The sequence below is a fragment of the Vanessa tameamea genome, chromosome 18 (genome assembly GCF_037043105.1).
Source record: "Vanessa tameamea isolate UH-Manoa-2023 chromosome 18, ilVanTame1 primary haplotype, whole genome shotgun sequence".
NCBI classification, from domain to species: domain Eukaryota; kingdom Metazoa; phylum Arthropoda; class Insecta; order Lepidoptera; family Nymphalidae; genus Vanessa; species Vanessa tameamea.
Window position 1 is genome coordinate 1,251,147 of NC_087326.1, and position 12,851 is coordinate 1,263,997.

The following is a 12,851-nucleotide window of genomic DNA, read 5'->3' on the forward strand; positions in this document are numbered from 1 at the left end:
CCCTCAGTAAGTGGCCTCCGGTTTAATTTGAATGTAACTTTTCTACGTATTTTATTTTTAATTATTTGACACAAAGACTCTTATGAAGATATATATATATATTCATAAGAGTCTTTACTATATATTCACTATATATTATTACTATAATCTGGACTTCAGATGCGGGATTCAATTTCAGTTTAAGACGCATATTATCTGTTTCCAGATCTCGGACACATATTCGAGTACCATTGAGTTTGTAGAGATAACCTTGAGACGAAGAGTCAATACGAGAGTCAGTTAAATATATAATAAACATATACGTATTACCAGCTGCCTGGATCGACTTTATACAAGTTACATAATTTTTTTATTAAAAGGTAATCGTCGAACCCAATCCCAAGGTCACATATCGGATCCAATCTTAAGCATCCATTAAAACGCATTCAAAAATTCAATCAACATCGGTCCAGCTGTTAAGTAACATACAATCCACATACATACGTACAAAGAGAATTATGTTTATATGATAAATATGAACACACCAAATATTTGAACAGTTGAATAAAACGCAATAACGTAAAAGGGTCACGGATGCATCCTTGAATTGTTTTACTTACGGGTGACGACCAAATAATAAATACAAATATTCTTCAAGCGATTATAAGCTTTAAAACTTAAGTGATAAATAATTTAACTGATTAAATGATTAATTATTGTATGGGTTGTACGGAACTTATAACCTGATAAGTAGAATTATTGAAAGTGTGCATTAATTATGCATTATACAACGATAATTGTGGTTAAAATAGATCAAATCTTGGCCTACATAAGGGCTTTTGTTTAATATGACGCAATTGCCTTTTGAAATTGAACTAACCTACTTTTTGTGATGAGTGTTTATTATAATTTATGTGATAAATTCGTTTATTTGAAATCGATTAAAATGAAACTATGCTTTTTCGAAATGCGCATGATATGAGCGCTTTTAAATCGCCATAGTAAAATTATATCAAGTCACATTATTGGTTAGATTATTTGTATGTTCTCTCGGCGATAGGACTTTGTGCCAGTCTGGGTAGGTACCACCCACTCGTTACAATTATATTTTACCTCCAAACAGCAATATTTAGGATTGTTGTGTTCTGGCTTAATAATGAGTGAGCCAGTGTAACAGGCTCAGGGGACAATATATCATATATAACATCTTAGTTCTCAAGGTTCGTGGCGTTGTTACATACTCTATGGTCTATGAGCAGTGGTGATCTTACCCTTTGCCTGTCCGCCTGTTCAGGTCATTAAAAAAAAATTAAACCGAGAAGACCTAGAACGAAACTTGCATGTGACATTTTTATACGGATTGTACATAAATAAAATGTTGACAGATTTGTTATAGAAAAAATCTTTTATGTAATACTTATTTTTTATAATTAAACATTAATTTTAATAGTGAGTATTTAGGAAGCAACTGACTTCTGCCGCACGCTTTATACTAGTTTGCAAGTCAAGACTATATTTAGATAAGGCTTACAATAAAAAAATACAAAATAATTATTTACGATTTAATTGCATTTTTCAGGATTTTTAAATAAAATATGTTTATATTAACCACATAACACACGGCTTTGCGTGTTTTTTGAGTCATGGGAGAGTCACTTAACAAATCTTGGTTGTCACTGAGAAATCTTAGACAGAAAGCCCCAGTAACTTTTATTGACTTGACCAGGTTCGCCTTATAATCTAATCTTGTGTTCTAGTCACTGGACCAAGAAGGTTCGTTGTTCGGTTGTTCGTATTATTATTATTATGAAAATGGAATATTACAAAAGAAGACATTCATTTTCGAAGCCATATTCACGTCAAAGCCTTATCAAAATTGATTTAGTGACTCTCCTTTTTCATTAAAAGCGAACACCGTACCTACATCAATTAAGATAATAAATGAACTCATATTTTTTCAAACAAAGAGAAACTAATTTTCACTGTAAAATTCATATCTATATTAAATATCTCGTTTCCGAGAATTCATTTCTGATGAAAACATTACTGATTAAACAAAATACACGTTGATTCGAAGAACTTATGTGCAGTTATAAAATACAATTAATTATTTCAAAGAACGTTATTTGATAACTGTATTAAATTATGAAATAAATATCCAAATATTAAATTATTAGTTTGCGTCCGCGGATTCGCCCCTATGGAGGGGGTGTGGGGGGCTGTTATTGGAAGGCTTATATCGACGTGTATACAAAATTCCATGCAGATCAATTGAATATTTAAGACGATAAACCATACAACAAACAAACTCACTGTATATAATTTGATGAGCGTACCTTCTAAACTACTTCGATTCGAGGAATGAGTTATGTATAGAAGATATTTGATCGTCCGCTTGTTATAGGCGTATTTGGCTAGTATTAAACGTCATTGTTGATTAGATATGGTGCCCTTATAAGGAGGATTTAGAGAAAAGAAAGTTGGGTATCAAATAAAAGGGCTCAATCAGCATGTATCGAATATATATCAGTAGCTCTAGGCTATGGTAAAATTGGGTAAAATTTACAAGATCACGTCATACTTTTCGGAGCGCGATTTTTACGTAAACGAGTTTTAGTTTTAAAACTTTTTCTTGTTATATAACGAGTATGAATTTGCTGGGTTGGATTTTGAAACTATAGATTGATGATTATCAGATACCAAAAAAATACTACAACGTAAAATAATTACAGGACAATCTTATGGATGGCGTGTGTTTACAATAGTTTACGTATTGTCTCCGATTCATTTGTTAATTTTATTTTAGGGTTGTCCTTTTTGAATTAAATAATTAAGTCTTTTTCATGTCTTAATTGTCAAATATATTAAAATTATATCATTATTTTTTTAGGATAATTTAACGGTAAGTTAGTCAGTTATTGAGTGGTATTTAAAAAATAAATATATTAATTTACAAAAGAAAGAAAAATAAAATTAATTAGCTCCTTAGACTCTTGGACTTTTTTATTTTATACTCTAAGAATTTCACTCTTAAAAAGTCAAAATTTATCTAATATATAAATTTTTTGGAATTGTATATAATTATATACAATTCCAAACTGTAATTTATCTTTGAGTCAAATTTCATTCAGATACGTTCAGTCGTTCTGGATTTACATTATTTACATTTATAAGACTAGTAAGTTATTAAGATTATTAATATTAGAGACGAACGAAGATCTGTCGCCTAGGGACATTTATATAAAACCGCAAATTCGCTTTAAATAAATAAATTTAAAACACAATTTTTAAAATTGTATATTAATTGAAACATTCAAATATTCATTTTGAATAAAATATCCACAATCAAAATCAACCGTACCATGGTAACCATTCATTCATTCGTTCAATACCGAATTACGCATTCGTAAGTCCGCTTTGATCTTTTCACGGTGATTATCTCTTGAATTATTCATCTGACCGCGTTGTCGCACAGTAATAGGCGGATGTTTTATTTATCTCCTTTCGTTTATCGGGACCGTAAACAGAACCCTTAGGTTACATTCAATCATTCATTCCTTCATTCATTCACTCTATTCAATTCAATGTTTCTTCTTTCCTATTTCTTTATTTGGAGTTTTATGAAGTCGGAACGTCACACAATTTAAAAGTAGTAATCATTTTTTGTTTACTTACTTTTTTTTAAATTTCATGTTAGATTATATTTGTAGGTGACTCCAGTGTGGGATGAATCGAATTCGATTGAATTACGAATTAGCCAGTGTAATCAAAAGAGACACATAACATTTAACGTATCATCTGTGGCAGTAGTTTGAAATTACAACGTTTTCGAACAGACGTGTAATTTTGTTAAGAATCTAAATTTCGTAAACATATTTTTATTGTATTTCGATTTACTATCTATCTAATATTGAACTACTTTTGTGAGAAGATGAGCCATATGTTAATTATCATAGACATGATAGGAAGAGAGACATTTTAGTGGTATTTTGAATATAAATGACTTTATTGAAGTTCGCCTGGGTTGAAATCACGTTGTTGCTTTTTATGATAACTAAACTAATACAAATAATTACTACTCAAAGTTGAATTCATCTTACCCGGGAGTGAAGGAAAACATCGTGAGGAAACCTGCATGTGTTTAATTTTCAACGAAATTCTGCCACATGTGTATCCACCAATACGCATTGAAGCAGCGTGATGGAATATACTCCAAACCTTCTCCTCAAAAGGAAGAGGAGGTTTTAGCCCAGCTGTTGGGAAATTTACAGGCTGTTATTGTGAGTTACCGTTTTAAAATACTACTTAATTTACAGAATTGAATGATATAATTAATAACAGAATAGTTTTTTTAAAATACCGTTTCAATTTCCTTCACATTTCAAAACACACTGCAAAATTCGATGTGTCAAAATTGAAAGTAAATGGAATCCTCTTTGATATTTCGTCGTGAAATTTATTCTCGGAATATGGATATACAGTCGTATTTTATCGAAAATATATTCCAAAATCAAAATCGAATGAATGAATAAGAATGAACGTTACCATATAACGTATACGATTCACAAAATGTTGCAATTTTTATAAATACATTTTTTACTTTAGATATAAAAGATCATTTTGCTGATAATTATCGTACGATTTACCCGAATTATTTTACAATAAACTTTATTACAACATTAAAAAAAAATAACTTCAATATTTATTTTATAGTATTGGTTCATTAATGTTATTTAGATTATAATAACTGTAATTTAAATATCACAATAAATCTTTTGTACATATTTAACCATCGCTTCAATCTCAATCGTCATCATTTGTCTTGATCATAAACTGATTCACGGATAAAATTAAAAAGTGATTATAAACTATTTAATCTGTACTAATATTATAAATGTGAATGTAACTCTGTCTGTCTGTCTACTACTCATTAACAGCCAAACCAAATTGGATATGAAACAAGCTTAAAACCCAAGTTGGCTATATTTTTAAACCCAACACCTGACGACCGATTCTTAAACGAGAGCGTAGCCGCAGGACATTACTAGTAATGTCATATTATATAGGATATATGACGTCAAAACATTATAAGTATCAATGTAAGCTCACACACATGTTAAATACGAACGCACACATACGTATTCAAACTTGAGAGCCGCTTCAAACATCATCCTTTAAAAATTACCTTTAAAGTTCAGCACTTGTTCAAGTATACCTGAATCTCATTAAATCGCTTTCAACAAAGCGAAATCAAATTAATGTCGTGTGTGATTAACAGCCTAAACGAACTGTTACAGAGACTGCCTGTATTGTAATTGTTTTGTTCACAATAAGGTTATTTGTTCACTGGATGTATAGCGCTAATGAGTGATATATTCGAATAGCAGCAGTTACCGTGTCTTACTAAGAAAAATGTACAAAAAGGTATTTAATATAGTATATACGTTCAGCGCTATATTTCTAACTAGCGGTTGTATTCAATTAAAAGAATGATTGAATATATAATTACATATAATTATTTTTTTGTTTATCTTTAACATATAAGGCGCTTTTATCTGTGACAACATTTCTCCTTCTCTTTTTCAATGTTTAACGGCGGTCATAAACCTACTAGCGAGTATCCGCTCGCTTCGCTGGGTGTGAGCCATAACTTAGTAATTATCGATTAAGTTTTAAAATTACTCCGACGATAGTTTCGAATGATAAATAAACTACTTTATGGTTTTTTACGAAAATAGTTATTGTTATAAATAAAATAATAAAATTATATATAGTGTTGAAAAGCCGACTACAGTGTTGTTTGTTAAAATTTAATTGGACAAACACATTTTGCGATTCCGTCTATATATGACCAAATTCCTCTTCCTATTTTGAAATCTGTAAAAAAGCCTTTAAGATCCTAATGCACTATATACTCGTAGTTTGTTCTGTAGCTAATCAGTAATCAAATATGTATTGCAATATTTGATTAGAGTTATATTTTACATTGCCTAAGTTTATAAGTAGGAGTGATAATTAGCCCGTCAAAAAATTTTAATTAAAATATTTCTAATATTATTTGCAATTAATATGCTTAAAAAATATAAATAAACTACATTAATTTTTTTTTGTATTATAGCGCTATTTAAAACTATATAGCTTCCCATTCATTACGTAACCGACCTAACGGCTGCCTCTATTGTAATTGTTTCGTTCATAATAAAATTAGTCTTTCATTTCACACCTCGCTACTCGCGTTGCTTATTTACAGCCCTTTGTGACATGTTATTTACAAAATTGAGCTTTAATTATACGTATTAGAAGTGAATATCGTAAGTTACATAAATAAAGATGTTCGCGATTGGTTGAAACTAATTTGAATCTATTGTAATATTGCGATTGGCATCTGACCCTGTGCTGGAAAACTAGCAACTGAAATGGATCCGTTTGGAGTAATCATTATTAATTTATATCAATTATTGTACACGTAATTGATACCTTTGCTCTGCTTTTTATGACATATGGCTTATGGCTACGGCTTCTTGCTATATGGATTCATGATGGTTTACCTGACTGTGGGTGGTCACCAATTCTTAAATGCACCAACCTTGGGAACTTACATGTTATGCCCATTGTGACTGTAGTTACACTGGCTTACTCACTCTTCAAATCTATAGAATATGACGAATAGGTACCCGCACAAAGCCTACCACCAAGTAAAGATTCAGTCGGTGGTGGCTTACTATTATCTATATATATATATTATATTTACATAACTAGGTATATATATATATAAATAGACAAAGACGAAATACTTAATTATCTTTTTCTACTGTTTGTAAAACGATTTCATTTTCTTCTTTGTGTACGAAATAAAAAAAAAGAACATATTTTCGAGATTAAAATAAAAACATTTTGAAAATATTTTCATTCGAACACCAGTTATACATAAATATGACTCGTGTGTCTATTAAAAATGAGTTAACGAGAGATGGAATTACTTTGTCAGTTTTTGTATATTGTATATGGTTTATTCGGCCGCTTCGTTTGATATAAATTACATTTTAGTTTTTCATATTTATTTTTCGTAATTTAAAATCCTATTCTATGACGTAATCATTTTTTAAATTTATTAAAATGCCAGCCGCGTTTGATTGAAACAAACGATTATATACGCAGATTTAAGCATTATTAATATATAAATATATTTTTTTAGTATTTACCGCTCGCGGCTTTGTTCGCATATGAGGAAAGGGGACGCGAGTATTCTTTCAGATCGATAATGTCAGTTAGAATTATTTATCAAGAGTTAGAATATAACTAAGCAAGTTGGTTTCGTATCTGAAATTGGATTCATACGTAATTTAAATGTGTTCCTTTACTTCAATGTACTTTCTTTATTAAATATTTAACAGTGATAGACTGTAAAGCACTTGTGACATGTTGGAACCTACGTTGATACATATTCTGTTAATATTATTATAGACAATTACGCACAATATTACTTTTTGATGATTCGGTTGCCAATTTGCACCAATGCTTTTTTTTCATCACAAGTCGAAGGAAGAGTAACCTTCACGCAGCAATTTGACATTTCGAAGTATTGAACTCAGAACAAAAATGAAATTTAATATGTCACAATAATTCCTGAAAGCTATACAATAAAGAAGACAACATTACTATAATTAACATATCTTGAACGTTTATTTCCTGGAAACATCTGCATATTGCGACCAGATAACCTTGAGATCTGTGTTAAATCCGACTCGGTTTATTTCACTCGTAAAACTAAACGGTATTAACTGCAAGATGCACGTGTCTTAATTAAATGATGCATGTCTTCGTCTTTGTTTATAATATACAAACTTTTAACCTTGCACGAAGTTGGCTGGTGGACAAATGCAATTAAGGAAGCGATATTTAAAGTTAATACTGCAAATACGAAGACTAAAATATTTTAAAATATTCATTTCAATTTGTGAACCATGATGGCTCAGTGGAATGCGTGGCTCTGAACCGAGGAGAGGGTGTTCAAATCGTCGCATGCTTGAGATTAAGTAGCTTAAATTTTTTGAAGAAAAATTAAGTAAGGCAATATTATTATTATTATAAAGGATATATTTTTTATGGTAAGCTAACGGTAAATGAGCCACTTGATGGTAAGTGTTCACCACTGCTCAAAAACATTGGCGCTGTAAGAAATATTAACCATTCCTCATGTCGCCAATGCTCCACCAACCTTGGGAACTAAGTTGTTATGTCCCATATAACACACTGGCTTACTCACCGTCCAAACTGGAACACAACAACACTAAATATAGCTATTTGGTGGAAGAATGTCTGTCAGAACCCTACCACCCAGTGAATATATACAGAGTATAAAATTTAAACATCTTCGTTAAAAAGGGGGAAGGCTTTGACCAGCCTTGAGACTTACAATACAGCTTTTTGACAATATTACTAAATATAACATATATAAACTTTGATATATTATTGGCGCTTTCTTTCGCCGGTTCTGCTCAGGTCCGAGGTGTGAAATTCCGAACCGGTGGTAGATTTTTGACAATCAATAAGCAAGTGTAAACACTTCTATATTGAATAAAGATTTTTGACTTTGACTTTGACTTTGATATATAGATTTAGAGACGTTCAACTTTTCTAAAATTAATATATAATTTAATTCGATTTGTAAAATCTACACCACTGATCTCGTTATGATCATTTGATTATACTGTGATATTGTTGTCTGTCTCAGTTCACAACAAATTGGAAACTGCTGAATTTCAACACTGATCTGTTGAAATGTTTATACTTTGAATAGTTACTAAGCGAAACTCCATTTTGCCAATTAATTACACTGTTGTACTTTATTCACCCTACTGGCTAAGTAAAAAGTCTAATAATCCTAATACCTGAGGTTTAAATTCCACACATTGCAGTCAAGTTATTCGAATTTTCTGATAACGAATTCTTAATAGTTGTGGACATGGAAGTCATTTCCAATGCTACAATCTAGTACAGAAATCACGCTAAGGTTCTTCGTCTATTTTTTCTCTCGTCGTATTGCAATCTCATTCCGTCCATTGATGTATGATATTGAATAGAGAGTGCACCTGTATCAAACTCCTGGGCTAAAACATCCCAAAAGATAAATTGTCTTTGTGATTGGCTAGAGAATTTCTCCGTCGTAAACCAAACTCATTTTTTAAAGTCTGATTTGAGATTTGTACCCAAGAACTTAGCGTCGACAGCCTTATGAATTATCTACGAGGCACTCAATCAGTAATATCTGTCAAAGAACATTGCAAGGAGTGAAATCCATATCTATCACTGATAATGCGTCTTCAACTCTGAAGCCTCCTTTGTGCTTATAATTACACTGGCTCACTTATCCTATATATCAATATAATACATCGATAATTGGATTTAGATTAATTGATAAGCAAATCATATCTATCCAAGCGATATATAGTCTTATTACTAGATAAGTAAGTGCTAATATCAATATGATCCGTATAAACCATATTATACGAGCACAGAGCTAAAGTTGTTTTATAACGCAAGTATCCATGTAGAAAGAATGTTAGGAAATATCAAAAAAGTTGATGAATTTTACCGTACATAGTCAGGATGAATAGCTAGTGAAATAATTGGACAAAGCTGACCGACTAATAGGCGTTTTGGGTTTAATTTTGAAACAAAATATAATATAACAGACTCCATTCCCAAAATAATACAAAACGATCATCGTTAAAAATAAGAGTTGTACCCCCTTTATACCTAAAGGATGCTAAGGGTTATCGCCTCTTGATTTTGATTCACCCCTCGTGTGGTTTGAATTCTGCTTAATCTATATTTTTTATGCTGTGTAAGGAGAAAATTATATCCCCTGCCTTTTTGAAAACTATCGCATCGAAATATTTGACAACGAATTATCAATCTTAGACTAACAATGTACCAAATTGAGGAAACTTTATACTTTATATATCTAAAGAATGTTATGCTTTAATTGGTGGTAGGGCTTTGTGCAAGCCCGTCTGGGTACCCACTCAGATATTCTACCGTCAAACAACAGTACTCAATATTGTTGTGTTCCGGTTTAAAGGGTGAGTTAGCCAGTGTTACTACAGGCACAAGTGACATAACATCTTAGTTCCCAAGATTGGAGGCGTATTGGCGATATAATGAATGGTTAATATTTCTTACAGCGTCATTGTCTATGGGCGGTGGTGACCACTTACCACCGTCCACCAACCCTTGACAAAAACAAAAAAATGTCGGGTACATATATATTTTTTGAGATTGATTGACTTTCCTGAAAGGCCGGCAACGCACCTGCAAGCCCCCCGGTGTTGCAGATGTCCATGGGCGGCGGTAGTCACTTTCCATCAGGTGAGCCTCCTGCTTGTTTGCCACCTCTAATATAAAAAAAAAAAAAACTGTCAACGATTACCATAATATAGCGCTTATATTATTATTCATTATGTTTATTATTGTTATAAGAAAATTAAATAAATAAAGGCAACGAAAGTCACACGTCGTGCCTTGTGCAGAGATAATCCGGTATAATCTAGGAAGCTGCTCATTCCAGTTCTATTTGTAGCCGGGACGTTCTTAATGGCGCTGTTTAATTTTATTATATTATTATTAAGGTCATAACTGTGTTTTATTTGATAACATCATTGCAGTGCACATTTGCATTTATTAACCATGCTATACAATCCTCTATTGGTCGAAATTTAGCGAATAGTATTTTTTAGTTTGTTTTTTTTTTCTTTATATATTTTACTAGATGCACGTCCCGACTTCTTACGGGGTACCCCTTAGTCTTTCTATGAGATTTAAACATTCATCTAAAAAATACACAACATATTAACCTACGTAGGCCTATGTCCGTCTTGAAATGAAATTAAATTAATATCAAAGTTGTATATCAAATTTGTAGTTTTTTGAATGAAACTAAAACAAACAAACCAAAATTATTAAATATGTACTACTATTATAAATGCGAGAGTAACTCTGTCTGTCTGTTGTTCTCTCACGCGAAAACCACTAGACCGAATACAATGAAATTTTAAATCAACGAACCTAGCTTGAACTTCAAGTAAGGCCATATGCTTTTTATGCTTAACTACATACAACGCGACCGAAAAGTCTAAAACGCAAGCGAAACTGTGGAAAGTAAAAGTAATATGCACATATAATTATATTTAGCAATTGGAACGACTTTCAAATAATATCTTACATATTAAATTTATATACAACAGATCTGATTAATTTAAATTTTGATGAAAATTGACGCAAAATGAGACATTTTTCGTGTACCAACTGTAAGTATTTACATACCGTATGCAATGGAAGCTATTAAGACTTCATCACCAGCCCAAATTCGTTCACTGCTGGACATAGACCTCTCCAAATGCACGCCTCTGTGGTCTTTCTTCAGCAACTCGCATCCAGCTCCTGCCAGTCGTCTTGGGCAAATCGTCACTCCACCGTGCCTGAGGACGTCCTACGCTACGTTTGCCGAAAAGCGGTCTCCACTCTAGAACACTAGTTCTAGGCATGACTTAGTGGACGACTATTGTCATGAATTTAACTCATTTATATATAAATATACAGTCCATGAACATCTGGAATAATGCATTTTTCATATAGTAAAATAATTTTTCAAATATATGCTGTGGTGCTCGAGTTCACATTCCACATTGGAACCAATTCACAAACTTGGCGATCTCACTATAATATTCCTACAGATAAGCCGATTAACTCTTATTATCGCGTTAGTCTAATGGCGGGTTTATAAAGGTGCAGACCTCGAGTTTATAAGTTATTTAATATTGTGACATTCTAAAAATTACACTTACGCGAAAAATATCTCATATTGAGTTAATTTTGATCAAAATTTAAAATTATTAAATGAAGTGTGTATGAATATAATTTGTAAGAAATCTTTTGAAAGTCAAGTTAAGCGTTAAAAATATTTATTGGGATTTCTTTCGAAAAAAATAACAATTAATAAATTTAAAACATTAATAAAATCGTGTATAACTTAATACAATATTATACAGATGATAAAAAAGGATGGAGTTAATTTTTATTGATATTCAGGCAGGCATATATATATATATATATAAATTTAATATTATTTTATTGATATAACTTTGTAATTGAAATGGTGGCAAGAAAATTACCAGTTATCTTAAGAACTCACAGAAAGATTCACTGTAGAATCTACATTCCAAGCCAAATTTTACATTTAATATTATCTCACAAAATCTTAAAAATGACAACTCAAAAATGTCTGTAAAAGCCTACTTGAATTAAGTACATTTTGATGTTTTAATAATATTGAACTCTGTGACATTCTAATTAAAAAAGTGCGTGTACTTGTAAGCGCGTGCGGCGTAAGGCTTTAGCCTAATTAAAAATAGTTTTTAATTGGACGCAAAGAATTAATTACATTAATAATAAAATAAGTATTATGTTTATACTGTAACGTCTTCTTTTTTCGCGACTACTAAAACACTTACAAATATAAACCTTCAAAATTTACATTTGTAATAAAATAAACATTATTAAAAAATATAATATGATTTGACACTTAATTTGAGGCTTAGCGAGCAACTTCATCATCCAGATTCAATGTCACTCTGCGCGCGCGCGTCGTAAAAAATCACACATTTTTTTCATAATGAGAAAAAAATATATTTAATAACAGTACAACATTTTTCACTGTATAAAATAACATGTGTGTTCTAGTAACTGATTATAATTACTAGTAATTAATTACTGATAGCAATTATGTACTAGGTGAAGCTGCGGCTTTACTTGCCATTAATTTAGCTTTCCCAGGACTCAAACTATCATAGCAAATTTTACTAATTCGGTTC